The following is a 27,234-nucleotide window of genomic DNA, read 5'->3' on the forward strand; positions in this document are numbered from 1 at the left end:
GTGTCTTTGAGGAGGTAATTGCTGGAAACTTCCCCAGTCTGGGGAAGGAGATAGTCTCTCAGGCCATGGAGGTGCACAGATCTCCCAACACAAGGGACCCAAGGAAGACAACACAAAGACATATAATAATCAAAAAGGCAAAGATCAAGGATAAAGACAGAATACTAAAAGCAGCCAGAGAGAGAAAAAAGATCACATACAAAGGAAAACACATCAGGCTATCGTCAGACTTCTCAGCAGAAACCTTACAGGCCAGAAGGGAATGTCATGATGTATTTAATGCAATGAAGTAGAAGGGCCTTGAACCAAGAATATCTGGCAAGATTATCATTAAATTTGAAGGAGGAATTAAACAATATCCAGATAAGCAAAAGTTGAGAAAATTTACCTCCCACAAATCATCTCTATAGTATATTTTGGAGGTACTGCTATAGAGGGAAGTGTTCCTAAGGCTAAATAGCTGTCACCAGAGGAAATAAAACTACAGTAAAGAAAGAAAAACAATTAATTACTATGCAGATGCAAAATCAAATCAACTACTGACAAAGTCAGTCAAGGGATAGACAAAGAATACAGAACATGATACATAATATATGAAGAATGGAGGAGGAAGAGAAAGGATGGAAAAAAAAGAACCTTTAGATTGTGTTTGTAATAGCATCCTGAGTTAAATTAGACTGTTAGATAGTAAGGAAGTTACCCTTGAACCTTTGGTAACAATGAATCTAAAGCCTGCAATGGCAATAAGTAAATACCTATTGATAATTACCCTAAATGTAAATGGTCTGAATGTACCAATCAAAATACATAGAGTCACTGAATGGATAAAAAAAACCAGACCCGTCTATATGCTGCCTACAAGAGACTCACTTCAAACTCAAAGACATACAAAGACTAAAAGTGAAGGGATGGAAAAAGATATTTCATGCAACTAATAGGGAGAAAAAAGGAGGCATTGCAGTACTTGTATCAGACAAAATAGACATCAAAGCAAAGAAAGTCACAAGAGACAAAGAAGGACATTACATAATGATAAAGGGGTCAGTCCAACAAGAAGGCATAACCATTATAAATACGTATGCATCCAACACAGGAGCACCTACATATGTGAGACAAACACTAACAATACTAACAGAATTAAAAGGGGCATAGAATGCAATGCATTCATTTTAGGAAACGTCAACATACCACTCACTCCAAAGGACAGATCAACCAGACAGAAAATAAGTAAGGAGACACAGCACTGAACAACACATTAGAACAGTTGGATCTAACAGACATCTACAGAACACTGCACCCAAAATCAGCAGGATGCACAATCCTCTCAAGAGCACATGGAACATTTTCAAGAATAGATATATACTAGGCCACAAAAAGAGTCTCAGTAAATTCGAAAAGATTGAAATTGTACCAAGCAGCTTCTCAGACCACAAAGGTATGAAACTAGAAATAAATCATGCAAAGAAAATGAAAAAGCTCACAAACACATGGAGGCTTAACAACATGCTCCTAAATAATCAGTGCATCAATGACCAAATAAAAACAGAAATCAAGCAATATACGGAGACAAATGACAACAATGACTCAACACTGCAAAATCTGTGAGATGCAGCAAAGGCCGTGCTAAGAGGAAAGTACATTGCAATACAGGCCTACCTCAGGAAAGAAGAACAATCCCATATGAACAGCCTAAACTCACAATTAATGAAACTAGAGAGAGAAGAACAAATGAGACCCAAAGTCAGTAGAAGGAGGGACATAACAAAGATAAGACCAGAAATCAATACAATTGAGAAGAATAAAACAATAGAAAGAATCAATGAAAGCAGGAGCTGGTTCTTGGAGAAAATAAACAAAATAGATAAACCCCTAGCCAGAAAAAAACAGTCTCCATACATAAACAGAATCAGAAATAAGAAAAGAAAAATCACTATGGACACCATAGAAATACAAAGAATTATTAGAGAATATTATGAAAAATTACATGCTAATAAACTGGATAACCTAGAAGAAATGGACAACAACTTTCTAGAAAAATACAATCTTCCAAGGCTGACCTAAGAAGAAACAGAAAATCTGAACAGACACATTACTAGCAGTGAAATTGAATTGGTAATCAAAGAACTACCTAAGAACAAAACTCCTGGACCAGATGGCTTCAACGCAGAATTTTATCAAACACTTAGTGAAGACCTAATACCCATCCACCTTAAAGTTTTCCAAAAAGTATAAGAGGAGGGAATACTTCCAAACTTATTCTATAAGGCCAGCATCACTCTAATACCAAAAACCAGGCAAAGACACCACAAAAAAAGAAAATTACAGACCAATATCCCTGATGAACATAGATGAAAAAATACTCAACAAAATATTAGCAAACAAAATTCTAAAATACATCCAAAAGATCATCCATTATGATCAAGTAGGATTTATTCCAGGGATGCAAGGATGGTACAATAATATAAAGTAAATCAACATTATCCACCACATGAACAAAAAGAAGGGCAAATACCACATGATCATCTCCATAGATTCTGGAAAAGCATTTGACAAAATTCAACATCTATTCACGATAAAACCTCTCAACAAGATAGGTACAGGGGGCAAGTAACTCAACATAATAAAGGTCATATATGACAAACCCACAGCCAACATCATACTTAACAGCGAGAAGCTGAAAGCTTTTCCTTTAAGATCAGGAACAAGACAAAGATTCCCACTCTCACCACTTTTATTCAACACAGTTCTGGAGGTCCTAGCCAGAGCAATCAGACGACACAAAGAAATAAAAGGTATCCAGATTGGCTAGGAAGAATTTAAACTGTCCCTGTTTGCAGATGACATGATATTATACACAAAAAACCCTAAAGAATCCACTCTAAAACATCTAGTATCTGAATTCAGTAAAGTTGTGGGATACAAAATTAATACACAGAAATCTGTTGCATTCCTATACAATAATGATGAACTAGCAGAAAGAGAAATCAGGAAAACAATTCCATTCACAATTGCATCAAAAAGAATAAAATACCTAGGAATAAACCTAACCAAGGAAGTGAAAAACCTATACCCTGAAAACTACAAGACACTCATGAGAGAAATTAAGGAAGACACCAATAAATGGAAACACATCCCTTGCTCATGGATAGGAAGAATTAATATTGTCAAAATGGCCATCATGCCTAAAGCAATCTACAGTTTCAATGCAATTCCTATCAAAATACCAACAACATTCTTCAATGAACTAAAGCAAATCATTCTAGAGTTCATATGGAACCATAAATACCCTGAATAACCAAAGCAATCCTGAGAAGGAAGAATAAAGCAGGGGGTATTATGCTCCCCGACTTCAAGCTCTACTACAAAGCCACAGTAATCAACACAATTTGGTACTGGCACAGAAACCGACCCATAGACCAGTGGAACAGACTAGATAGCCCAAATATAAACCCAAGTATATATGGTCAATTAATATATGATAAGGGAGCCATGGATATACACTGGGGAAATGACAGCCTCTTCAACAACTGGTGTTGACAAAACTGGCCAGCAACATGCAGAAGAATGAAACTGGATTACTGTCTAACCCCATACACAAAAGTAAACTTGAAATGGATCAAAGACCTGAATGTAAGTCATGAAACCATAAAACTCTTAGAAGAAAACACAGGCAAAATCTCTTGAATGTAAACTTGAGTAACTTTTTCCTGAACACATCTCCTCTAGCAAGGTAAACAAAAGCAAAAATGAACAAATGGAACTACATCAAGCTAAAATGCTTCTGTACAGCAAAGGACACTATCAGCAGAATAAAAAGACACCCTACAATAAGGGAGAATATATTTGTAAATGACATATCTGACAAGGCATTAACATCCAAAATATATAAAGAACTTACTCACCTCAACACCCAAAAATCAAATAATCTGATTAAAAAATAGGTGGAAGATATGAACAGACAATTCCCAAAGAAGAAATTCAGATGTCCAATAGGCACATGAAAAAATGCTTCACATCACTCATTATCAGAGAAATGCAAATTAAAACCACAATGAGATACCACCTCACACCAGTTAGGAGGGCCAACACTGAAAAGACTAGGAACAATAAATGCTGGCGAGGATGTGGAGAAAGGGGAACCCTCCTACACTGATAGTAGGAATGTAAAACGAGTTCAACCACTGTGGAAAGCAATATGGAGGTTACTCAAAAAACTAAAAACAGAAATACCATTTGACCTAAGAATTCCACTCCTAGGAATTTACCCAAAAAAAACAAGTTCCCAGTTTCAAGAAGACATATGCACCCCTATGTTTATTGCAGCACTATTTACAAAAGCCAAAATACGGAAGCAACCTAAGTGTCCATCAGTAGATGAATTAATAAAGAAGAGGTGGTATATATACACAATGGAATACTATTCAGCCATAAGAAAGAAACAAATCCTACCATTTGCAACAACATGGATGAGCTAGAGGGTATTACGGACAGTGAAATAACTCAGGCAGAGAAAGACAAATACCAATGATTTCCCTCATTTGTGGAGTATAACAATGAAGCAAAACTAAAGAAACAAAACAGCAGCAGACTCATAGAATCCAAGAGGGGACTAGTGGCTACCAAAGGGGAGGTATGGGGGAGGGCAGGTGGGGTGGGAGGGAGAAGGGGATTGAAGGGTATTATGATTAGTACACACAGTGTGGGGGAGGTCACAGGGAAGACAGTGAAGCACAGAGAAGACAAGTAGTAACTCTATGGCATGTTACTACACTGATGGACATTGACTGCAATGGAGTATGTGGGGAGGACACAAAAATATGGGTGAATGTAGTAACCACTTTATTTTTCTTGTGAAACCTTCATAGGAGTGTATATCAATGATACCTTAATAAAAAATTTTAAGCATAAAAAAATAAAACAATATGCAAAGACATAGGATATTTTGATAAGACCATTTTAACACTGCTTTTTTGAATTGGGAACTTTTTAATAAAACCTAAAAACAATTTAAGCATTCATCTTTTTCTCTCCCAAGTAATACAAAATCCACATGCATCCCCAGACTCAAGCCTCCCCCTGTAAGCCACTGTGAGTTGAGCTGTAGCTGAGACAAGATGGGAGGTGATGGGGTGTAGTCAGGAATTAAGGTTTAAATGGAGTAGTGGGGGTATTTTATACATTGGTCATTTGAAAGACAAGCAAATAAAAACCTCACTTTCCTTATGAATTAAGCTGCATCCGACCAGCCAGGATGAAGGTTCCCCTAATCAAATCAGCCTCATGGAATCGGCTCCAAACAGCAGCCATTTCTAAGGCCCTGATTTAAAGATCACTACGTGCAAAACAGAGAACTCATGTGCCTTCTATTTTCTTAGTAAGAACTACCTAAATAGCCCCCACCCAAAAGCTTGAAGGAATTCAAAGGTATCAGGTGACCAGTTACAGGAGACACATGCCCAGGATGCCTAAGGACTAACCAGCAGGACTTAAAGTCATCATCAGGTCTCCTTTGCAGAAAAGGAGTGCCACACCTTTACCAAAGGCACTGTGTGAGCAGGTGAACCCTAGGGAGACACAAAGCAACTATGGGAGGACACAGCAAATCTCATCGCACACGTTCCCATGTTCTGAAGCAGGTGGCTGCAGGCAGGAAGTCCCCGTGCAGCTGCAGCCCCACGCCCCTCACTGGATGGAGCTGCCAGAGGGCATGGCCACTTCTCTGCCCTGTGGGCCCTGCTAGGTCAGCCGGCTCCAACAGGTAGCCCTTCTCTGGAACATCTGCCTCAAATCTCCACTAATAGCAGACACATGAACATGTGAGGAAAATGAGGACTTAGGTTTCTGAAGGGGAAACTAAGAAAGAAAGAAAGATTCTCAGCCCAAACTTCTCAGAGTAGTATATAAGTAGCTGGGTCCTATTTGTTCATTGTATTTGTTGGGCAGAGGGTTACCTATTATACTTTAAAGGGGGTGGGGTTAGCCCTGGGGGTGTGGGGAAAGGTAAGGAGGTAACCCTAGCAAATCTGAGACCCCAAGACTGATATGTAAAACTGGTGATTCAGCATTTTTATAGCACTATTGAGGCAACATAAGGTGGGCAGACAGCACTGTGGATAAAGTAAAGATTTCTATGGCCAGGATTCTCACTTGGCCCTGGTCGGCTACCTTCCTACATGTGTGGGCTATACGTTATTATTGACTCTATATAAAGAGCTCCACCCAGTGTTCTCAGCGACAGGGCTACACGGCTGCAGTAGAGCAGAGACTGGAGTGGTGGCAGCACCAAGGACAGAAATTAAGATGGCTGTGGGGGCAGAGAGGCCCAAAGGCAGAGACTGGGATTCTAGTGATTGACCTGCCACCGTGGGAATAAAGTTGGATATAAACCCTTTCACCTCAAGAACATTCCATTGTTATTTTTCGGTCTGATTGAATCCATAGCGAACTTGCCCAGGGCTGAAACCCATTGGCAAGACAACCACCCACCCAGTTACTGCAGACTGGAAAAGTTCTATCCAGCACCTGATTGGCAGTGCAATCCTCCTTGATACCTCCCTTTGAAGCGCAGCAACATTAGCTTTCCTCAGGTGTTATGAATGACTCAGCCTCGAGGTGTCAACAAGCTCTTCCCTCTCAGGAGATGGGGAAGGAAAGGTTGCCATGCTTTCCAATTTTATTACAAGCCCTTACTGTCTGGAGGGAGTTTACATATTTTATTTTTGTTGACTAGTAAAAGAGAACCTCTGAAAATGAAAATCTTTGGAAAATGTCAACTGGTGTCTGTACATTATACAGGACAGCCTTATTCTTGTCCCTGGAGCTGTCCCTTTCTCTTGCCACATTATTTTGTCTTACTTTTGGCCTTTCCACTACTTAGTATTGGATAAGGGCTTGTGGGTGGGAGCATGGGGTACAAAGCTTCCATCTGAATTCAGTCCTTAATTCCCACCATCTGTCACAGAACTCTTCCACTTTTACACAAACTGAGCAAGAAAAAGGGCTTTTTCCATAGTTAAAGTTATTAAGGAAAGATAAAGAATTTACAATGCAAAAAATTGTATCAAAGACAATTACCTTTGTGTCTTTCTGTAAGCTACAGTAATGGCCAGTTACTGCAAATGTGTTTTTTCTATTTCTGTCTCAAAGAATCCAGATTTTTTTCCACCACCAATGAATAGCTTAAAACCTAGGATAAACAGTTTACAGATTAAGGTTCATTTCAAATGCCTAGGACACACTTGCTATTTAGAGGCATCCTATGGTGATTTTTCTCATATAGTTAAGAATCCTACTGCAAAGCCCTTAGTTTAAATATAGATTTTCATATAATAAGTCTGCCTAGAATCACAGGCTCCTTCGTTGCTATGCCTTCCTGTGTATTGTGTTCATTATTAAGAGAAACTCTGATTAAGCCTACCTTTGCCTGTAGTGGTTTGCTGAGAACTGTACAGAGCAGGTTAAATTGATGAGATCCCTGGGAGTTTATAAGAGGAAACTTATGAAAAAAAAAGCTGCAAACACAATGACGTTTTTGTAACTAATATTGAAGCCTCACATGGAATAAAAAACGTAATAGAGCAAAGAAGACTGTATCAGCAAAGAGATTAAACGCCTGCTATTATTATTTTACAGTAAGTGAAAGAACTCAGTTCCATGCTCATACTGTACGAGACGGCAAAGCATGTGTCCCACAGCTCCCATTTCAGATCTTAATTAGTGCTTCAGCCAGCTGTTGAAGGGGAAGTTTTAAGTGGCTGCTGCCTATGCCGGATACTGTGACTCTTTATGTTTTGTTACTTATTGATATTTTGGGGTCATTTCAGTCATTATCCAAAGAAATCAAGCTCTGGCCAGTTTGGGATACAGTCAGTCCTTGAAAGCAGTTGAGGGACTGGGGTCATCTGCTGCGGAGTCGAGAAGAGGGCACTTCCAACCAAGTCTTTGAGCTTTGAGAAAGATTTATTTCTCAGTAAAGACACACCACCTTTGCTTTACATAAGGTGCTTGTGAAAGGTTTTGTGCAGGTTGGATTTTTGAAAACCGCATTGCTTCAAATTCAAAATTGGGTCTGTAATTTTAAGGAAACCTCTTAGTAAATCTTTCAGCATTAAAAATACTTTTCATCCCAAAAACAAAAGATGACTTCTAATTTACCTGATTTTAAGTTTGATTGTTATCACACCAGGTTTCCAAAGCACCAATCATACTCTTAACATGATCATGTCATGTATGATTATGTTCTGTTTTTGGTCCTCTCATTAAAACATGTGGAAACTGAGGCAGAAACTGTCTGGGAAGCTAGTACTTTTAGAGAAGTAAGAAATAGCTTCCCAATCCACACTCAGAGTTTAAAACTGTATTTCATAATTTGCCTTTTCTTAGAACAATTTTTCTTTCTTAATTCCCACACTGAAGATTTAAATGAAGAAAGATGGATAGGTTAGAATTTAAAAAACTAACCCTATGATCATACATTTTAAGATATAGAAGGCAATCTTGTTTATCATTTTAAAGATAAGAGAATTATAAGTGCCTTGCACTCACATAATTAATATCCTAACTAGAAAATATTTGGTTTTTCTTTTCATTCTCCATTTTTTTCTAAATTTCAGTTTCTGACTTAAACAAAAGCAAGATTCTTATCAAGGGCACAGAATGAACAGGAAGATAAACTAGAGCCCTGAGTGTCAGCCTGATCCAGACGCAGACACAGACAATGGAGCTTAACAAGAAAGGTGAGGTCCTGCGCTTATTCAAGAGGCTAAATAAGTACTGAACCAAGGTTCCTAGAGAATCTGTGACAAAAGGAAATCCGTTTTACTAGGGAGAGGTGGAGACATTTAATGTTAATGAAATTCAAGAAAGCCCAAAAGGAAACCATGTGTACAGACAAATGGTAGCTTTGGAGGTCTTCTGACAAACTGGATTTCACTGTGGCTCCAAGTCACACCAGCTGTGAGGCTTTGGGCAAGTAAATTTAATCTGAGTTCATGTTCCACCCCGACAGACCCCTTAAGAGCAGAGCAGGCAGATCTGCATGATTTTTGCCAAGGGCCCCTATTATTCTGGTTATAGGGATCTAAAACTACATCAAGGCAACATTGGCTTAAGAGATGGACTAGTTCAAACTCTGGCAAAAGGTTATTGCCATGTGGCTAGTGGCAGCTAAGGGGTCAGACACACTCCCATCCCCAAATCTTGAACAGTCTTACTCTGATGCCCAGGGAATCAGAAACAATAACAGAAGCTGAGAGGCCAGTCATATGGGAGTCAGGCCCGGGCCCGGGGTGAGCAGTGATTCCGTGATGGTGGCTGGCCTATCTTCTTCTGTCCGATAGACTATATTCTAGATTAGGGCTTCTCAACCTTGGCACTATTGACATTGGAGGCTGCATAATTTTCTTGTTGTGGAGACCTATTTATTCTGTGCCGTGGAGAATTATGATTAGCAAAGCCATTGACTGCTACCTATTGGCGCTGTTTTGCTTTCACCGGAAACTTTGGCAGAAGTGACACCTAGAGGGGAGCAGTGGAGAGAGTGCAGAAGCGCTATTCGTCAGTGTCGGTGACAGTTATCTTGAGCTAGGTCTGCTGGATCGTGCACTGGGGACTGACTCTGCGCCACATACAGACCTAGCGGGGTCCAACTCCACCGGTGCCAAAGAGCTTTAGTGCAAGGCGCTGCATGGATGCTGCCCACATTCAGTGTATTATGAGAAACGATACTCCTTCTGGAGGGTTTCTGTCCCTGCAAGAGTGGCAGGCACATAAGTCCTCAGTTGGCAGGCTGCGGGCGACCGCGCTGGGTGCTCTGCTTTGTCAGCTGAAGGCTTGCTCTGCCCTAACATTTTGCCCCAGGTTTTTGGCAACCAAAAAAATGTCCAGACAAATGTCTCCTGGGATGATGGGGGCAAAAATAGCTCCCTGCTAAGATCCATCTTTCCAGACTAAGGCACTACTGTGGGTACTGAGAACGTAAAGATGATGAAGTACAGTCCTTGAGAAGTTCTCAGCAGAGTGAGAGAGCCTGACATGAACATGTGTGACACTCTGAATGGGCATTGGAACCCAGCACACGCCAGCCAAAGGCTCAGGAGGGTAAGAAAGATAGACCCTCTTGGAGAGCAGTCAGCAATTCATGGGTGCTGCCCTGCATCCATTGCTTCAGTGAGCAAGAAGGTAGTAACCAACTCCCACACCTCCCACCTTCTTCTAAAACGATGCTCTCAGCATACAGGCCAAATAGCATAGCAGCATGTGGTACTCTGGGGGTAACCACTGATGGGGCTGAATGGCACCCCTGTGTGGGGGGGCCTCTAGACTGTCCAATGGCAGGTGTGCCTTGACAGTTGACACTCCACCAGTGTAGACAGGTTTACAATGGAAGCCACCAATGCCTTCTCCCCTGCTCCATTCTCATCCTAAGTCACACAAGCCCACCATGGCTATGGAATAGACTGCTGTTTATCAATAGGCTGGCAATAAAGATGAAGCATGGTATAAGGAAAGTGTGGCTATGTTCACCAGTTCTGGTTTCATCACAGAAAAATTAAAAAAAAAAACTGAGTCAGAAACTCTACAGTGCTGTCAAGTTAATATTTCTCAGCAACAGTGAAATTTTTGAGCTAGTTGGGGGTAGCTGGGGGTGGTGGTGAGTCAGCCTTGATGTTATGTTGGTGAAGCAGTTGCATGACTCTAAGGGAGGGAGATACAGTGAAAAACACTGGACCAGAAATCTAGAAAACCTAAGTGCCAGCCGCTAGTCTTTCTCATAACTGGCTACGGGAACTGCACAGCTTTCCAGGGACCTTTGACAATCTGCTTGTATGAATTAAGGCATGATGAACATACAGTAAAATGCATACATTTTGGTGTTCTGTTTGATGAGTTGTGACAATTGAAAACACAAATGAAACCATCATGCAAAACAAGATGCAGAAGATTTCAACACTCCAGAGAGTTCTCTTGTCCCCCTCTGAGTCCATCCTCCACCCTGCCCCCCACTTTCTGATTTCTTTCCCAATAGGTTGTTTTGACAAGTTCCTGGATTCATATAAATGGAATCAGAGAAGATGTACTCTTGTGTTATGCTTCTTTCACTTAATGTTTCTGGGATTCATCAACGTTGTTACGTGTATCTGGAGGGCATGCCTTTCACTGCTGAGTGGTACTCCATCACGTAAGGACACCGCAGTTTGTTTATCCCCCTGCTGACAGACATTTGGGCTGGGTCCAGATGTCAGCTATTATAAATCAGCAAGTACCATTATCATGCATGTCTTTTTGTAGACATGTGTTTTCATTTCTTTTGAGTGACTTGGTTTTTAAAATGGCCGGTTGTCCCGTGCTATAAGCTTTCTATGCAGGTACCCTGGGGATTGCTACAGGAGAAAAGAGAGGAGAAAACAGCAAATGCAAGACTCTGCCCATCATGTTTCCACTGGAACTGCTCTGCCATCTGTTTTATGGATGAAGCATTTGTGTAAGATGTCATTTGAAGGAAGGTTTCTACACAATATTTGAAAACCACCTCAATAGATAATCTCTAATGTCCCCTTTAGCTCTAAGAATCTGATTCCTTAATGGTTTCAAGGAAAACATTTCATGGTTTATATCTATTAATGTCCTCTAAATTTTCCATTCTCCTATTCAAATCATTCTAATGGATCCTGCATTGCATAGAAAATACAATATAGATCCATCAACAAGACCTATACAACTGATCTTCAAGTCAGTTTGGATGTTTCTCAAAGACCACCACCTCCAATATTTCCACTCTAATCACTGCTCCAATCAAAGGAATCCATTGTTCTCACACAGCAAAACAGGCAATGTCCAGCTCTGCAACCTTGCCCAAGCTCTTTCTGCTCCCAGAATATTCTTGTTGACCTCATCTGCTAAAGTCCCATCCTTTGTTTTTAAACCAAATTGAAATCTGCACACATCTGGAAGCTTTCCTAAACCCACTGGATGTGTTTGCATATCCATTAGCACACATATGCTACCCATGTGAGCAGCAACCCCTGTACTTGTCCATGTATCTAAATCCTCACTCCTAAATCTCAAAAGCCAGAGACCCTTTTCTTCTCTCCCTCCTTTGATTCATGTATAGCGCCAAGAATAGCCCTTGCTCATGCGAGGCTAAAATCAATACTGGCTGAATTTGATTTGAGAGTATGTATGACTGTTATTTTCCTGAATTTTTAAACCAAGTGAAAATTCAGGTTGTTTCCAGCAAGAGCAGAATGTAAAGGACAACGACGGAACATTCATTCACAAGCTTACCTGCCTCAATGCCCTTTCAAATACACGGTCAATTTTGTAAATCTTGCCTCCCACAAACTACCTCAAGCACAAAGGGCTCGTGGGATAAAATGATTGCTGAATTTCTTTTAGGACAACTGTGGTATGATTTCCTGTCAAAGCCCAGTAATACCTAACAAAAAATGCTTCCTAAGTGCTGGCAGTGCTAGATTTGGCCTGGGATCTAAAGCAACTGCTAGCCAGCATTGTGTTCTAAAGCTCAGTCTGACCTTATTTAGTTATTCCTCCACTCAGATGTCTCCTTCATGAGCTCCCCATCCTTTTTACATTCACTGAGGAAAACTGAGCAAAGAAATCTGTATTCTTTCCGCCACCTCTCAGAATCAATCTCATTACTCTTTAGAATTAGTTTGCATTGACCATATATCCTCCAATTTTTATGTGTCCTGGAAACCTTACAACATAACATAAAAATAGATATTATCCATCAAGAAAACATGCATCAAAGCAAAGGAATGGATTAACATCTTTTGGAAGTTTCTACTGGAACCTATGCCAAATAATAAAATTTGGAGGAGTAACCTTTAGAAAAGCATTCTGCATGATTAAATTTTTTCCTCCAAATAACTCTTAAGGCACCAAAACCACCCCTAATTTTTTTTTATCATTTCTAATTAAAGAGTAACTAAAAACTGTAACATTTTTCTGCATTGCTAAATAGACTGTGCTAAGAAGAAGTTAATTCTTTCTCCATGTCTTATGAGTATTAGGAAATCCACTGCCATGCTGGCCTGTCACACAAAAAAATGCCTCCAGATGACTTAGGGATGGTGTCTGGGGTGACTGACCTTGTTGTGACCTCAGGAAGATGTTTTTCAATCCTGGGTGGGTGTACGGTCCTGCTCACAGGCCATCTGGTGCCAGATCTTGCCACTGCCTATAGTAGGGCTCTTCTTGCCATCTCCTTTTCTCCTTCTACACAGACAACCAGGTGAATGCAAATGATGTCCAAAATGAAAGCAAACAATTTTGCAGGGAAAACAGTGTGCCTCCTCTATGAACAAAGAGCATGAAGCTCATGCTTGTGTAATTCAAGTGTAAATGGGCATAAAACCAGTAAAGAGCAAAACCTTGTAAAGGTATGGGGTGTGTGTGAGAGTGAGGGAGGGGCATAGATGGAGAGAAAAAAAAAACAGAGTAAAGGCTTTTGATCAAAAGGAAAAGAATATTATGGGCAGTAATCAGGTGGGAGGCTTTCATATTTCACTCAAACTCAATATCAATGGATTACAGCCTTAGGGAGAAGTGGTTGTTCACCAAAGGCTGCAGAAGGCCTGTTTTTAAAAGGGTTGGGGTTGGGGGTGAGGTAGGGGCCCAGGACTTGTAGCAAGGATATTTAATGTGTACATAGAAAGACCAGAGACAGAAGTAGCCAGCATTTAAGAAACATCAGTGATGAAAGTGTCATATCTTCAAGTCCAATTTCAATCGTTGGCAGACACAGATACTCAGAACTCTCCACTATTAGCTGATCAGTCTTATCAGATGGAAACAGCAGGGCTTCAGGTTGTTATCAGGGATCCCTGCAGGAGCAGAGTGTCTGACACTGCAGGACAATGAGGTATTTGTCCATCCACTACACAGTGGCCAGCATAGTCCTTTTAAAGAATAAACCAGATTACATCACTCCCCTGATCAAATCTCTCCCATGATATCCCAGAGTAGCCAGGGCTAAATGAAGACTGTACCATGACCTCTGTAACAAAGCCCCCAAGTCAAGGCCCACCCCATTCTCACCCCTTATTTATGGGTGCTCTAATCACCCTGGCATTTCAACGCTGCAATGTCCCCAACTTGTCCCCACCCAGGGCCTGGGTGCTGGCTCTTCCTTCTGCTTGAAGTGTTTTGCCTCAGATCTCTGAAGGGCAGCTTGCATCTCAAATCCAGTGCCAGTGTTCCACAGGATCTCAACTACGCTGAACGTGGTCAGGTAACCATGTTGTCTTTTATGCTCTTAATCATGCCTAAAAGTTTCTCAGTGGTATTTATTATCCATCTTTCCCCCTGAAATAGGGGTTCTCAACTAGAGGCAATTTTATCCCCCAGAGTACACTTGGCAATGTCTATAGATATTTTTGGTTATTTCAACTAGGATAGGAATAAAGGAGGACTACTGGCATCTAGAGGAAGACACCTGCAAGGTGTTGAACATTCTGTGGTGCGCCGAACAATCCTCCACTACAAAGCTCCAAAGGCCCACAGTGCCTTGGCTGAGACCCCAGGAATGGAATGGAAGCCCCAGAGGGCTGACACTGTCTTCTAACTGGTGTATCCCCTGTGCCTTTAGCACCAACCTGAACACAGTAGGTGCTCCATCAACATTTGTTAACCCATTAAGCTACTCTTGCTCCTGAGTTTCACCGATGAGGACTGTCTGGTGTCATGGGCAGACCATGTTTACAACACTATCTATATGTTATTTGTAGCACAAATGTGTGTATAATATTCATACCTGTTTATATTTATGTATTGCCAACTCAGATATGACTATCAGAGGAGTGTGCTACTCTGTATTACTGGTTATTCTCCAATAATCCTTTTGATGTCATTACAAATTCAGGAGTTAAAAGATTCCCATCAGGTAAGCAGATCCTCAGCAGGCAATGCAGAAATGATGTTTTCATGTAAGAACCCAGTACCCTAATTGGGCAAACCAGGTAAAGAGTGGCCCTTACAAAATGGTGAACCAACAGGGATTATTCCAGTCTGGTGGGCCGCATGCGACAAATGGGTTTAGTGCAACTAAATATGGTAGATTCCTATCGCATTACTGAAACTGTTTCCCAGACTTCCCTCTCCTGCACAGTTCTGGGTTAGCATGGACCACAGGAGGCATTTGAAAGAAGGAGGCAAAACAGCAGCTATAGTCTTTCTTTCTGCATTGGAGAATCAGCGCAGGGTGTCTGGTGCTCTTGCAACTCTGTGGTTATCATTTATCTTCTGGTCACCTAGTTGTTGAGAGGCAGCAAATGGACCTGTCCATCCCTTCCCAAAACTCCTCCTTCACCTTCTCTGACTCCTGGCCAGGTGCATGCTTCATTCCATGAAGAAGGTCAGCCAGCTTCTCCTGGAGGTTGTCCCTGTTGTGAAAGTTGCTTGAAGGCAGCAGGAGACCAGTGTGGGTTCCAGTCCATCCTTATGACTCTCACTTACTCTCAAGACTTCCAGTCCATCTTTCCTCCTCATGACCACCTGCTGACCTTAGGGCCCCAGCAGCAGTCACAGATGCTACGACCTTCCATTGACTGTTCAACCAGATCCCACAACTGCATAAGTGAAATCCAGGTAAGTCCTACCAGCTCTGCTTCTCTGATCAAACCCTGACAGAGACACAAGGGTTGATGATTTGATGGCCTTTCCACATCCTTCTGTATTCTGAGACAGGGTCCACAATGATGAGATTGCTACATAACTGAGACCCAGGTGGACAGAATCTTACTAGAAGGAGATGGAGTTTGTCATACAGAAACACAGCTTTTACTGCAAATAATTAGAAAATGACTTGCTAAATCAGATAAAGTGGTCATACTTATATAGTGCCTATGGTTTTGATTCTTCCCACCTTTTTAAACATCACTGAAACTGATTCTGACTAAACAAACTGGATGCATGGCTTTCTGTATCACCTGATGATTTGCATGTTGCCCTTTGTCATGACCACATGTCCCATAAGGTAATCACCCTCCCACGCAGACGTTCAGTGACTGTCACTCAAGTAATTAAACTTTTTAGAAAAATCAGCAGTAACTAAGATGGGGAGAGTCCATCTGCCTCAGTCCTCCAGAATTAATCTTTATTGTGTTACTATAATTCCATGCATTTAAATAGTTTGCATTTATCTTTACAAATTCCTCCTGGAGGTCCATTTTAATAAATATTCTACTTGGTAACTCCTGCACCACTTTTTCAATGATGAAATGGAACACAGCTGGCATGTTGTGTTCCAGGGCAGATTTCTCATTGTTTGGCCTCTTATCCATTTTTCTTGAACCGCATTACAAAGAAGACACAATTAAATGACCTTAGCAGAATCTGACAGTTTATGAAGGCAAATTAGTCAGCCTAGGGTCAGAAGGTACAAACCACCTAAGAATGACTTTCAGCAGATGAAGGTTTAGAGCTCAGCAGTGAGGCTGACACCGACGACCAAGGAGGTGGTGGCAGAGAGAACCCGGATCTATAGACCAACCTGATATGTATGCTGGGGAATAGCAGGGATGGGGGGAAGGGAAAGCATTCAGGTAAAAACAAGGCTGGAAGCTGATAAGTTGGTAGGCAGAGGGATGTTTGTATCTCGTCTCTGTCTCTCTTACACATACTAAACCTGAGCAAGCAATTAAAAGATGAGAGTATTGACCACAACCCAAGCTGGCAGCCACTCACAAGCAACATTCCTCCGGCCTGATTCTCTCCTGGTGCAAATCTCCTGTCCTTTACTTATACAGCTATTTCTGGTAAACCCTACAGATACATGCAGCTTAAAGGCCTTTAATTGCTTTCAAATGTAAACAATGTAGTGATATTAAAATTTTTTAAATTAGTTGTGGTAGGCTGCATTATTGGCCTAACTCTTCCCCCCCTCTGCAGCCATGCCCTTGACACAGCCTCATAATGAGCAGTGTACTGCCCCACTCCTTGACCTAGGGCTTGGCCATGTGGCTTGCTTTGGAATTGATGGTGTCCCAGTTCCAAGCCTCAGTCTGGAAGAAGAGGTAAAAACCATGCCCTAGCCATACCACTGGTCCAAAGAGGATCAGAGGACTATGGAGCAGAACCATTCCAGCTGACCCACACCTGCAATAAGAGAGCTAGCCCACTGCTGTGGTCTGAAGAACAGCAGCCTGGCCAGACCCCACCAACCCACACAGGCATGCACAATGACCAACTAGGTTTGGGTAGTGGTTTGTTGCACAGCAACAGAAACCTGTTAGAATGTCAGAACCCTTTATGAAACAAAACTGCATGCACATCCCTATGAATCAATCAGAAGCAAGTGGATCTGTCCCATCTGAGGCCCGATATCATTTTTGAGGCCCCTGTCCCACTTGTCATAGCTTCTGAGGCACCTCCACAGCTGGAAAGCAATTATTCTAACAGGAAGTACATTAGATCAGAAAACAGAAGTGCCTAGTTCAGATCCTCTCTTTGTCAATCTAACCACCCTTGAGATTCAGTTCCTTCCTATGTGAAGAAAAAGGGAATAATAATGCCAAATGCTTGGTTAATCAGCCTCTGAGGTTGATCAAGTAAGGATATGTATAAAAACCCAGGGTACACTGAAAGAAGGCAACATTTCACCCATTGCCCCCCTCCCCACCGCCATAATGAGCCTCTTGGTGGGGTGGACTTGGCAGAGTCACGCCCTTCCCAGGATCCTCATGAGAAGTGGCTGGTTTCAGGGGCTTGAGAGAGGCTATAGCTCATTGTTTTTAACAGTCCTTCCCGAGTGCCCCCCCTGACTGCAAATGACAAGTGGGACAACACATAGCATTATTTCTTACAATTTGATTCAGGTGAATGACAAGTCATATGTATGTTTAAAAATATGCTCATATCTTTGTGTGTTTTCTTATGTTCAAGGTAACACAAATGATCTACAGGGCTTGGGCTTCAGTAAAGTGCCAGAGACACACAGATAAACGACTCCCAGTCTGCAGTTTCTGGATGTCCAAGACCTGTTTATGCCAGTAGTACTCAAGCACAGTAGACAAGACCAGGGCTTTGGAATCAGACCAATCTGGGTTAAAGTTGGAGTTACTCACTAGTTGTGTGATCTGGCTGGTCTCTTAACTTCTGTGAACCTCAGTTTCTTCATCACGTATTATCTATGCATAGGACTGTTGGAAGGATTAACTGAAATAATGTCTATAAAATGATTAATGCAGTTTGTAAGAACCCAATAAACAATTACAACTGCAATTATCATGGGATGATGGACTATTTCACACCCATTATTCTGCCCTCAGAGGACCATTATGATTTCTATGACATGGCAGGTCTTCTAATTAAGAGCCTGGTCTCTAGAGATTCATGAATGAGGCTTAAAATCCTGTGTCACTGCCACTCAGCTGCTTGGTGACCTTGAACATAGTGCAGAACCTCTTTATCCCTGGAGCAGAAGCCAGGTTCCTGCCCTTGAAGCCTTGACAGCCTCACAGGGGGCATGCATCAGGACAGATTCTCATGACCATCACCATGGGCAACCAGAAGGAAACACAAGCACAAGTGCTACCGGAAGGAAACAGGAGCGGCTAGCTGGCTGCCGTGGTGTGTTGCAGGGGTGGATGTTTTGCTGCTGGAAGGGCCTCCCAACCCATCTGTGCCTGGGAATGCAAACGCTCCTTGCCGATCAACATGGTAAATGCCACCATCTGCCCAGTGAGACAAGTACCATTGGAACAAACCTCGTACATTTTACAGCCATATTTCCCTAAGACCCAGAGCACTGCTTGTGGATTCTGGTCTCTCAGAAGGATTATAACAAAGAGACAAACAGCACAGTGGCCAAGGAGGAAGGCAAAACCGAGAAATTGGCAGTAGAGAATGACCCATTCAGCTTCTTTAATATTTTGAATTAAGAAACATTCTGGATGTGGACTGACTACGAGATCACTACTTGAAGGTGCCAGGTCAGTCAGCTTTTATGGGCGTGCCATTATTTGCAAATGGTCTGAATGCTCCTCTGAGTCTCCCTGTTTGGGTCCATGCTAAATGGCTATTTGGAGCTCCCTTGAGCTACACACACCCAATCAATGCTGCTGGCCACACACACACAAATGTGTTCCTCCCCAGGTCTCTTGATCTGGAGGTTGTAAGCTCTGTCAGGAGAAGGCATTTTGTCAAAACATCACTGACGGTGTCATGAATAATATATAATGGCAATTGGAATTTTTAAGGTCCTACTATATTCTAGAAATTTTCATAGGCCTTTTCACATGTTTATATGGCTCTGTCAAACTGTACTTTAAAGAGAAATGTGGACAGAGTATATGACCCTTCCTATCTTTGTAGGTGAGTCTGAGATTTATAATTTATAAGTGGCAAATTATATAGAAACACTGTGAGTTCTACTTGGAGGTATATGAATTTAGCATTAGTTCCCACTTGCCCTCCATATGGATTGGACATTCACCAGTTAAACTTGTTTCTAATCATGCTGGAAGGAAAACAGCAAGAACATCCATCCAATCCCGAGATGGTATCTGTCAGCATGTTAGTGCCTTTTTTCCATGTAAGGAGAATTGGATGTAATTTACTTTAGCTAAAAGAATCGATTTCTTTTTACAGTAACTCTGGAAAAGAAAATGTTACTCAGTATAAGCAAAAGGGGGGCAGAGAGAGGCAAGTGGAAGGACGAGAAGGATTACAGACCATTATAAATGTAGGCGCTCCGCCCAGAGCTCAGGGAGGACAAGATTAGAGTCTTGAAAGCTAGGCAGGCATTCCGATTGGATCTGGGGAGCAGTGAGAACTCATCAATGTGAGCTAGACAGGACCTAGCAAAAGAAGTTTAGGGCTTGAGTTACTTAGCATGCTCAGTGGATTTCAGAAAGGTAAAGATCAAAACAAGGAGACAAGTGAGGAAGCTGGTGGACACAACTAGCACTTGAAAAGACGAAGGCCTGGCCAAGTGCAGGCGGTCCTGCCTTACAGCCTCACAGGGTCCTTGTGATGATTTTCTGGGCCAGTGGCTATAAAGGATCAGACAAAAAGTTTCTGTGCCCTAAACATTTCTGGTTTTAGTTATTGCCTATTCTATAGCTCTGGACATTAAAGCAACAGGTTCTAAAGAGTTCACATAGAAATTGTACCTAGAATATGGTACCAGGATATGCATATTGGCATGAGTAAGGAAGACACACTGGAAGTACACTGATTCTCAATGAATTGTTAAATAGGGAGGAATACAGAAAGGGAAAAGGCAAGAAAATACAAGTGGCTGCCTCCCTCTACAAGACCGATTAAATGGAACAGGCTTCCTTCCAAGATAATCAACCAGGGTACTTCCCTCCTCTCCTTTACGTGTGTGCACACGCATGCACATGTGTGCAGTGGGGCCAAGGGAAGGGTAACGGAGCACACAGACTGTGTGTCCACATTGAAGACTAGAGGCTATTATCTGTTGCCCAGAACACTTTAAAAATAAGAGATAATCTGTTTCCATCTATCTAGTTTATTAGCAGGGTAATTTGGGGCAGCAAACTTTAAGTTGTGTTAAGTCTTCTAGTGTGTAGACTAGGGATGATGATAATACTTTGCCAGGTGGTGAGGTTTAAATAAGAACATGGATGCAAAAGCAGCCGATGAGCTCTAGAATGCAGAAAGTCTCTCAGTGAATAGTATATGTGAGTCTGAACAAATCAACTCAACAGTGACAGCTGCAACACTCATTTTTAAGAAAGGAGAATTCACAATATTCTTGAAAAAAATAGCATCCATTGCACATCAGGAGTTTTCTTTCTGCCTAAAAAAATGCTTCTTGCTAATACTTTAGTGATCAGCTAGAATGTTGTGGTAGAAGGAATCTTGGACTAGGAGTCAAGGAAGCACAGGCTTGAGGTCTAAGTCTCGAAGTAACTTCTCTCTCACTTTCCTTCACCATATTATCTCAGACCCTCTGTGTGTGATTTTGATATATGATAGCATTGTGAGGTGTGCCAGACAGGCAAGGGTCAACCTATTCGTAAAGCACCTAAGAGAGTGTCTGTTCATTGTAGGGAACTATATAAATTACTTCACTTTATGAAGAAATAAATAAACTATATGTCCTGAAAAGGAGATGAAACTGTGTTGATTAGCCTACTCCTGTTTCAGATCACATTTACTTCTTTGTATTATCATCATCCTTATTTTGCTCTGTAATTGGGCAAGACAAATAGCAGACATTTATTGATCTCTGAATTACACTCCATTATCTATTTTAAAGACAGTTCTTTTCCTTATTTATCATAATTACATTTATGATTTCTTGTCCCAGCTCCAAAAATACTATATCTCTCAAGTTCTAGAGTCCAAAGTTCTATAATCATTTTAACAACTAGGGAGTTCTGAGTTGGTTAGTAAAATGATAGTAAAATTTCAAGACTTTAAAGAAAAATAAAAATCTCTTTGAGCTCCTAAACACAAAGAGAATATGACTTAAAAATTAAATTATCATCAGAATTTTATAACATAGGCCAATATAGACCATGTTTTATGCCAGAAGAAAACTGAGTAACATATTTAAGGTACCAGGAAAAAAAATACAAGCCAAGGATTTTATATCCAGCAAAACCAAACCTAACCCTTCCTAAGGAATCTATTAGGGAAGGAGTTTCAGACAAACAAATGAGATGGTGGTAAACATTAAGTCTATAAAATTAAGCATTAACATTTAAAGGACTATTAAATGGAAGAGAGTATAGCATGTAATAACTATTGTCTGATAAAACAGATTAGGTATAACCGTAAGTATTAAGGGAAAATGGAAATAGCATATGCACAGAAAACGTTGAACTCTTTTTAGTAATCATAATTGTTGGTGGTAGTAATAATATTGCATGTGTAATAGCAAATAGAGCAAATGAATAATTATGGAATATTCTAATCTAGCATCTCCTAAATCCTTGAGAAACAAGATTCTTAGTGTGGAAGAAAGGAGATACAGATGCCATATAGAAGAGGTTAAACAAAAACCCTATCTGTAGTCCTGAGCTGTAAATATCAGGAGAAATTTATGAAGTATGTTAACTTTACATATATTTATACACATACTTAATTATAATATGTAAAATTTCATTGTATCTATATATAGTTCTAGAAGAAGATTTGCAGATAGAAGTATTTCCCAGCTCTGTCATGGAAAAGATGTGGGAAAAAAAGGACAAAGCCAGTGCTCGCTTCGGCAGCACATATACTAAAATTGGAACGATACAGAGAAGATTAGCATGGCCCCTGCGCAAGGATGATACGCAAATTCGTGAAGTGTTCCGTATTTTAAAAAAAAAAAAAAAAAAAAAGGACAAAGCCAGCACCCTGTGTGTCTAGCCTGTGGTTTCATTTATTATTTTCCCATTAAAAGAGAGAGACGTCTCTTGGAGAAATGGTTGATTCTCAATCTGGGGCAAAAAATATGCAAGATGAGACTGAAACAAAAAAAGGAAAGACTGAGTATGAGGTTGTATCAAAAGGAATCAGGAATCAAGTTGAAAAGCCTCCCACTGGCCAAAGAATGGGAAAATTCGAGCTTTATGGTTGGCCATTTTTTGATACTCTCCCAGTATACTTAAACCTAGTAGTTCATTATTATTTAAAAAAATAATAATTGGTCACCTTCTGAACATAATGGGGAAGCAATCTGCCATCTTCAAAACTAGGTAAATAAAAGTAAAAATGAGCATTTAATCTGCTTTTCATGTAGGAATATATCACTGGATAGCCATATAGTGATATAAATTTATTCTATATAAACTATTCCAGCTACTGAATGAAAATGAAATGACAGAATATTGCCAATATAGAACTCCTATAGATTCAGGCATTGAACACCTATGGTTGCTAAATCAAAGAACAATAAAACTAGGCATCCTATGGCTCCTCATGAAAGAACTCAGTACCACCTATAGGCTTGGCAAAAGGATCAAGCTTGGATCTGATGAGGCCTCTCTATCCAGCAGTCAACATGCAGGAAAAGCAGAGGGATACACGTACTGCTCCATGAGTACGCAGTCAGCAGAATCTATGCTCTGGGAAACTGCAACAGGCCAAACAATCTAGGTTCTTCAACATATACATTGTATGACAAACAGAGCAACAGTGGGGGTAAATTAGATTGAAAGACAATAAGCTAATATCAATTGAAAAGACTAAACTATATTATCTAGGGATGTGTAATTTGGTAATAAAACTATAAAGAAAAGGAAGCAATTATTGTGCATTTTTCATGAGGAAGAAGTTGTGGCTGGGAGGGAGCACATGGAGGGGCTTCTGAAGTGACTGGTGAAGTTCTATTTCTTCATGTAAGAGGCAGTTACAAAATACACATTTTATAATAATTCACTAAGCCAATAGATCTTTGACTCATGCATGGGAATCCTTGGGCGGTGGTGGTGGTGGTGGTGGGGTCTGTTAAGACAAATGCCCTCCCTCCACAGTTTATAATTTAATGTCTCCAGGGAAGCTTAAACATTTGTATTTCTAGCAAGTTCTAAGACAATGCTGGCACTGCTGATCTAGAGAACACACGTCAAGAATCTTTGCATTAAGCTATACTTGTTTTGTGTGTGTGTGTGCATGTGTGTTGTGAGTCTGTTTTATTTTTCATTAAAAAGGTTAAATGAATGATTAGATAGATAGATAGATAGATAGATAGATAGATAGATAGATAGACAGACAGATAGACAGACAGACAGGTGGAGTAGGTCAGTGGAAATAGACAGACTGGCAGATAGAACTAGGGAAAAAAATCTTGCCAATACCATGAGAAGATTACTTTACAAATAAATCATACAGTACATACCTGGTCTTTGTGATATGACACACAACTTATAATAGGTATCCCATTGTGACCTCTGGAGTTTTTTCTCCCTATCATCATCAGAGAGTTTCCCAATCAAAAGGAGAGTTGGAATGTACTTGAAGCCCATGTTGAAGACAACATATAATAGTTTATTCATAAGGTTGGGCACAGTTTTGTTTCTCCTCAAAGGAATGATATTTCATGCACGAAGCCTACACCTGCGTGTCTCTCTATACTCTTCCACTTTCTCACTAAAGACAAAGTCATTCTAGTGCCTCTTCTGCCCGAACTTTTCTCCAAAAGACTGGTAGGGGACTATTTAAAGATAAATCCTGGTCCCACAAATTATCAACGAAATATTTATAAGCATTTATCCTCTCAAAATTTATCCTCAGACCAAAATAAAAAGCAAAGTGCACTTAAGAGTCAAGAGTAAAAATACGGTGTAAGTTCAAATATCAGACACTGAGCTTGAGTCATTTACGTTTTAGGACTATTTCCTGGAAGGAAAAAGAAAACAGAAGTAAGAAATAAAATAGCAAGTGTCCTGAAATATAAACAAGAGAGCAAAATCCTAGAATTTTAAGAAAATCAGATCTTGGTTATGCAAATAGCAAGGATACTCACAAGATTTATCGAGGTAATAAATTCAATTCCACAACCGTTTATATGCCTGCTGTGAAAGTACAAAAATGAATAGAACATAACATAATCCTTGCCCTCAGGACATTAACATTGAAAAAGAATGCTCCATCACATTTTTAACTCTAAGACCAGGCAAAATGTGAGTAGTGATATAAGACAGGCACAAAGAAATTTTTGCTTGGGTAAAAAGAGAGAGACTTCATTTATTAGAGGCAGAAATGCAGTTGGACCGTTTCAGCTGTAGAGGGGTCATCTATGAGTTATATCTGGAATGTCCAGAAAAGGCCTCATACAGTCTTCATTTCCTCCTGTATTACTGGCTGATGCCTGACATTTAATGCAGCAGCTTCTTACTTAGTGTCCAGATTTGATTCCTGCAGGGCCGGTATAATATTCTAATAACCTAGCTGCCTTTTATGTTTGAGTGCAGTTATTCTTAGAGTGAGGACCATGGGCATATCCCATAGACATGTGAGTTTTCTAATGACAAATGCTTGTCATTTTGTTTAAATAATAACCTAAAAAAATATTCACTGAGGTATAATCAAACCTTTGTACTCAAAGTGGTCCCTGGGCCAACAGCATGAGCATGAACTTGAGAACTTGTTTGAAATGCAGAACCTGGGCCCCAACACAGTCCCACTTAACAGTCTACATTTTGCCAGATTCTCAGGTGATTCATCTGCACATTAAAATTTGAAAGGCTCTAAATTATATCACCACCTTATAATCAAGCACTGCCAGGTGACTTCGGGGTTCATATTTATGTTTAAAATCAAGTAGACAACCTGTAGCGCCATGCTAATTATTATAGGATAACATAAAGTGGACAGAGATGGAATTTATATCTAACTGATGCTTTCTTGCCAAACAAAGGTCAAATAATGTCACTGCGCACTGCAAAATGGAAGGGTTTGCAGTCATCTTTAACAGAGAAAGCTGTGAAAACCGAGGCATCAAAGGCCATGGTAGTTTTGAGTCAGGATGTCATTTTAGTAAAAATAACATCTGTTGTGTTAGGTTAAAGCTGTTATTTTGAAATTCTGTTTTTCTTGCCCTTTAAAAAATGTGTTCTGTTAAAATTTCACTTTAAGGGTTTAAAAAAATTTTATAGATGTATAAGAGCTATCAGCAAGTATAATTACTTACATAGAGCTTTATGTTTGTACATATTTAAGTATCATTATAAAAAAAATATAACTCCATGCACACCTATGTTCACAAGGCTACTTTCCTTTAAAAGGGAAATAGAACGCATATTTGGTAAACGCTACAATGGTAAGGATGAAGGACGGGCATTGGTTTTGGCAGAGATGAAAGGAAAAAGCACAAACACACAGGATAGCTGGAAATCCCCCACAGCACCACCTGGAGAGGCCTGTGGGGGGCAACAGAAACATCCCCCCACCTCATTCATGTCTTTGCCTCTGGTGGCAGAGAACATCAGCCCATCAACACCATTTTTAGGGCCTGAAACATCGCTGTTTCTCCTGCATCATTTTAAAACATAAAACAGAAGTAAGATTAAAGAATACTCAATACACTCCTGGGGAAATGATCAGAAATAATACTAATTCTTATTAGATTATATAATTTTAATTATTTAAATTATTTATTAACTAAAAGTATATGATTATTATTAATTATAATAACTATAAACAAATAAATAACTAGCAATTACTATGTGCTAGGCATTCTTCTAAGCACTTGGCTTATATTGATTCACTGAACTGTATTAATAACTTATGACAAAGTCACTCCTTTGATAGATTGTAAAAATGGCCCCGCTCTTCCACTCCTAGGGAAAATGCTTCTCCATCCTTGAATTTGGCTGGTCTTAATGACTTGCTTTGACCAGTGGACTATGGTGAAAGCGATGATGTGCCGTATCTGGGTGAGGCTTCAAGTGGCCTTGCATGTTTCCAGCACACTCATGGGATCCCTGTCTCTTCCATGGGAGCAAGCCCAGGCCTGTACACTTCAATCTGAAAAGGAAATTACTTTTTTTCACAATTTGATGTTCTTTCCTCAATGGGTACAATATACTTACGATTTTCTGTAATTTTTTGACTTAAGGGAAAAGTTTTCCTCGACTATTTTGTTTTTCCCTAAGTTGTTATATGTACGAATATATATAAATTCAAGAGAATAAGAAGGGGTTAGAAGTTAGCCTGGTAATTGCCATGACTGGGAGAGGAGACACAATGAAAGTTGTTTTCCTCCTGTGTTTGCAAGAACTCAGCTAAAAGTGCAAAAGAATGTATTAAGGTGTATAAATGAGAAATGAATTTTCCAAAAAAACTTTAAAATCATTTCAAATTAATTCATTTCAAAGTGCTAAGGTTTTTACTTTTCCTTACTTCAGTACAGTGCATGCCACATTTGACACTCAGCTATCCACATATAGCAGTTTGGATGTATTGTTAGAGATGATTCCTAGTGGGAAAGGATGGCACTGGGATGACTTAATGCAGTTGTGAAGGGGCCTAGCTTACTGACAGCCAGGTAAGATTGTAGGAGAGCTATGAAAGGACTATTTCCTAAATCTTAACTAATGCAGCATTCAAATTCTTCCTAGGATATTTTGTACACAGTGTTCAACTCTGAGCAGCAAGCCAATCTTTGGTTCTTCTTCTGAAATTACGAAAATCTCGTCATCTAAATCTTTTGGAACATTCACTTTTAATTATTCTGTTCCACTATCAAATCATGGGCCCTCAGGTTTGGGTTCAGAAAAGAATCCAAGATTTCTCAGGCCTTGGGATTTC

At 40.2% G+C, this 27,234-nt stretch overlaps 1 protein-coding gene and 1 non-coding gene across 4 annotated transcripts in view; one reads left to right on the forward strand and one right to left on the reverse strand.

The window, feature by feature from the left end:
• The window catches only part of RGS6 (regulator of G protein signaling 6), a 530,176-nt gene that overhangs the window by 351,125 nt on the left and 151,817 nt on the right, over positions 1-27,234 (reverse strand). The window lies entirely within an intron of this gene.
• Positions 22,196-22,302, forward strand: LOC118970414 (U6 spliceosomal RNA). Its single transcript, XR_005058333.2, has one exon. It is a non-coding gene; the product is annotated as a U6 spliceosomal RNA (small nuclear RNA).

Source organism: Manis javanica, chromosome 8 (assembly GCF_040802235.1).
Source record: "Manis javanica isolate MJ-LG chromosome 8, MJ_LKY, whole genome shotgun sequence".
Classification (NCBI taxonomy): domain Eukaryota; kingdom Metazoa; phylum Chordata; class Mammalia; order Pholidota; family Manidae; genus Manis; species Manis javanica.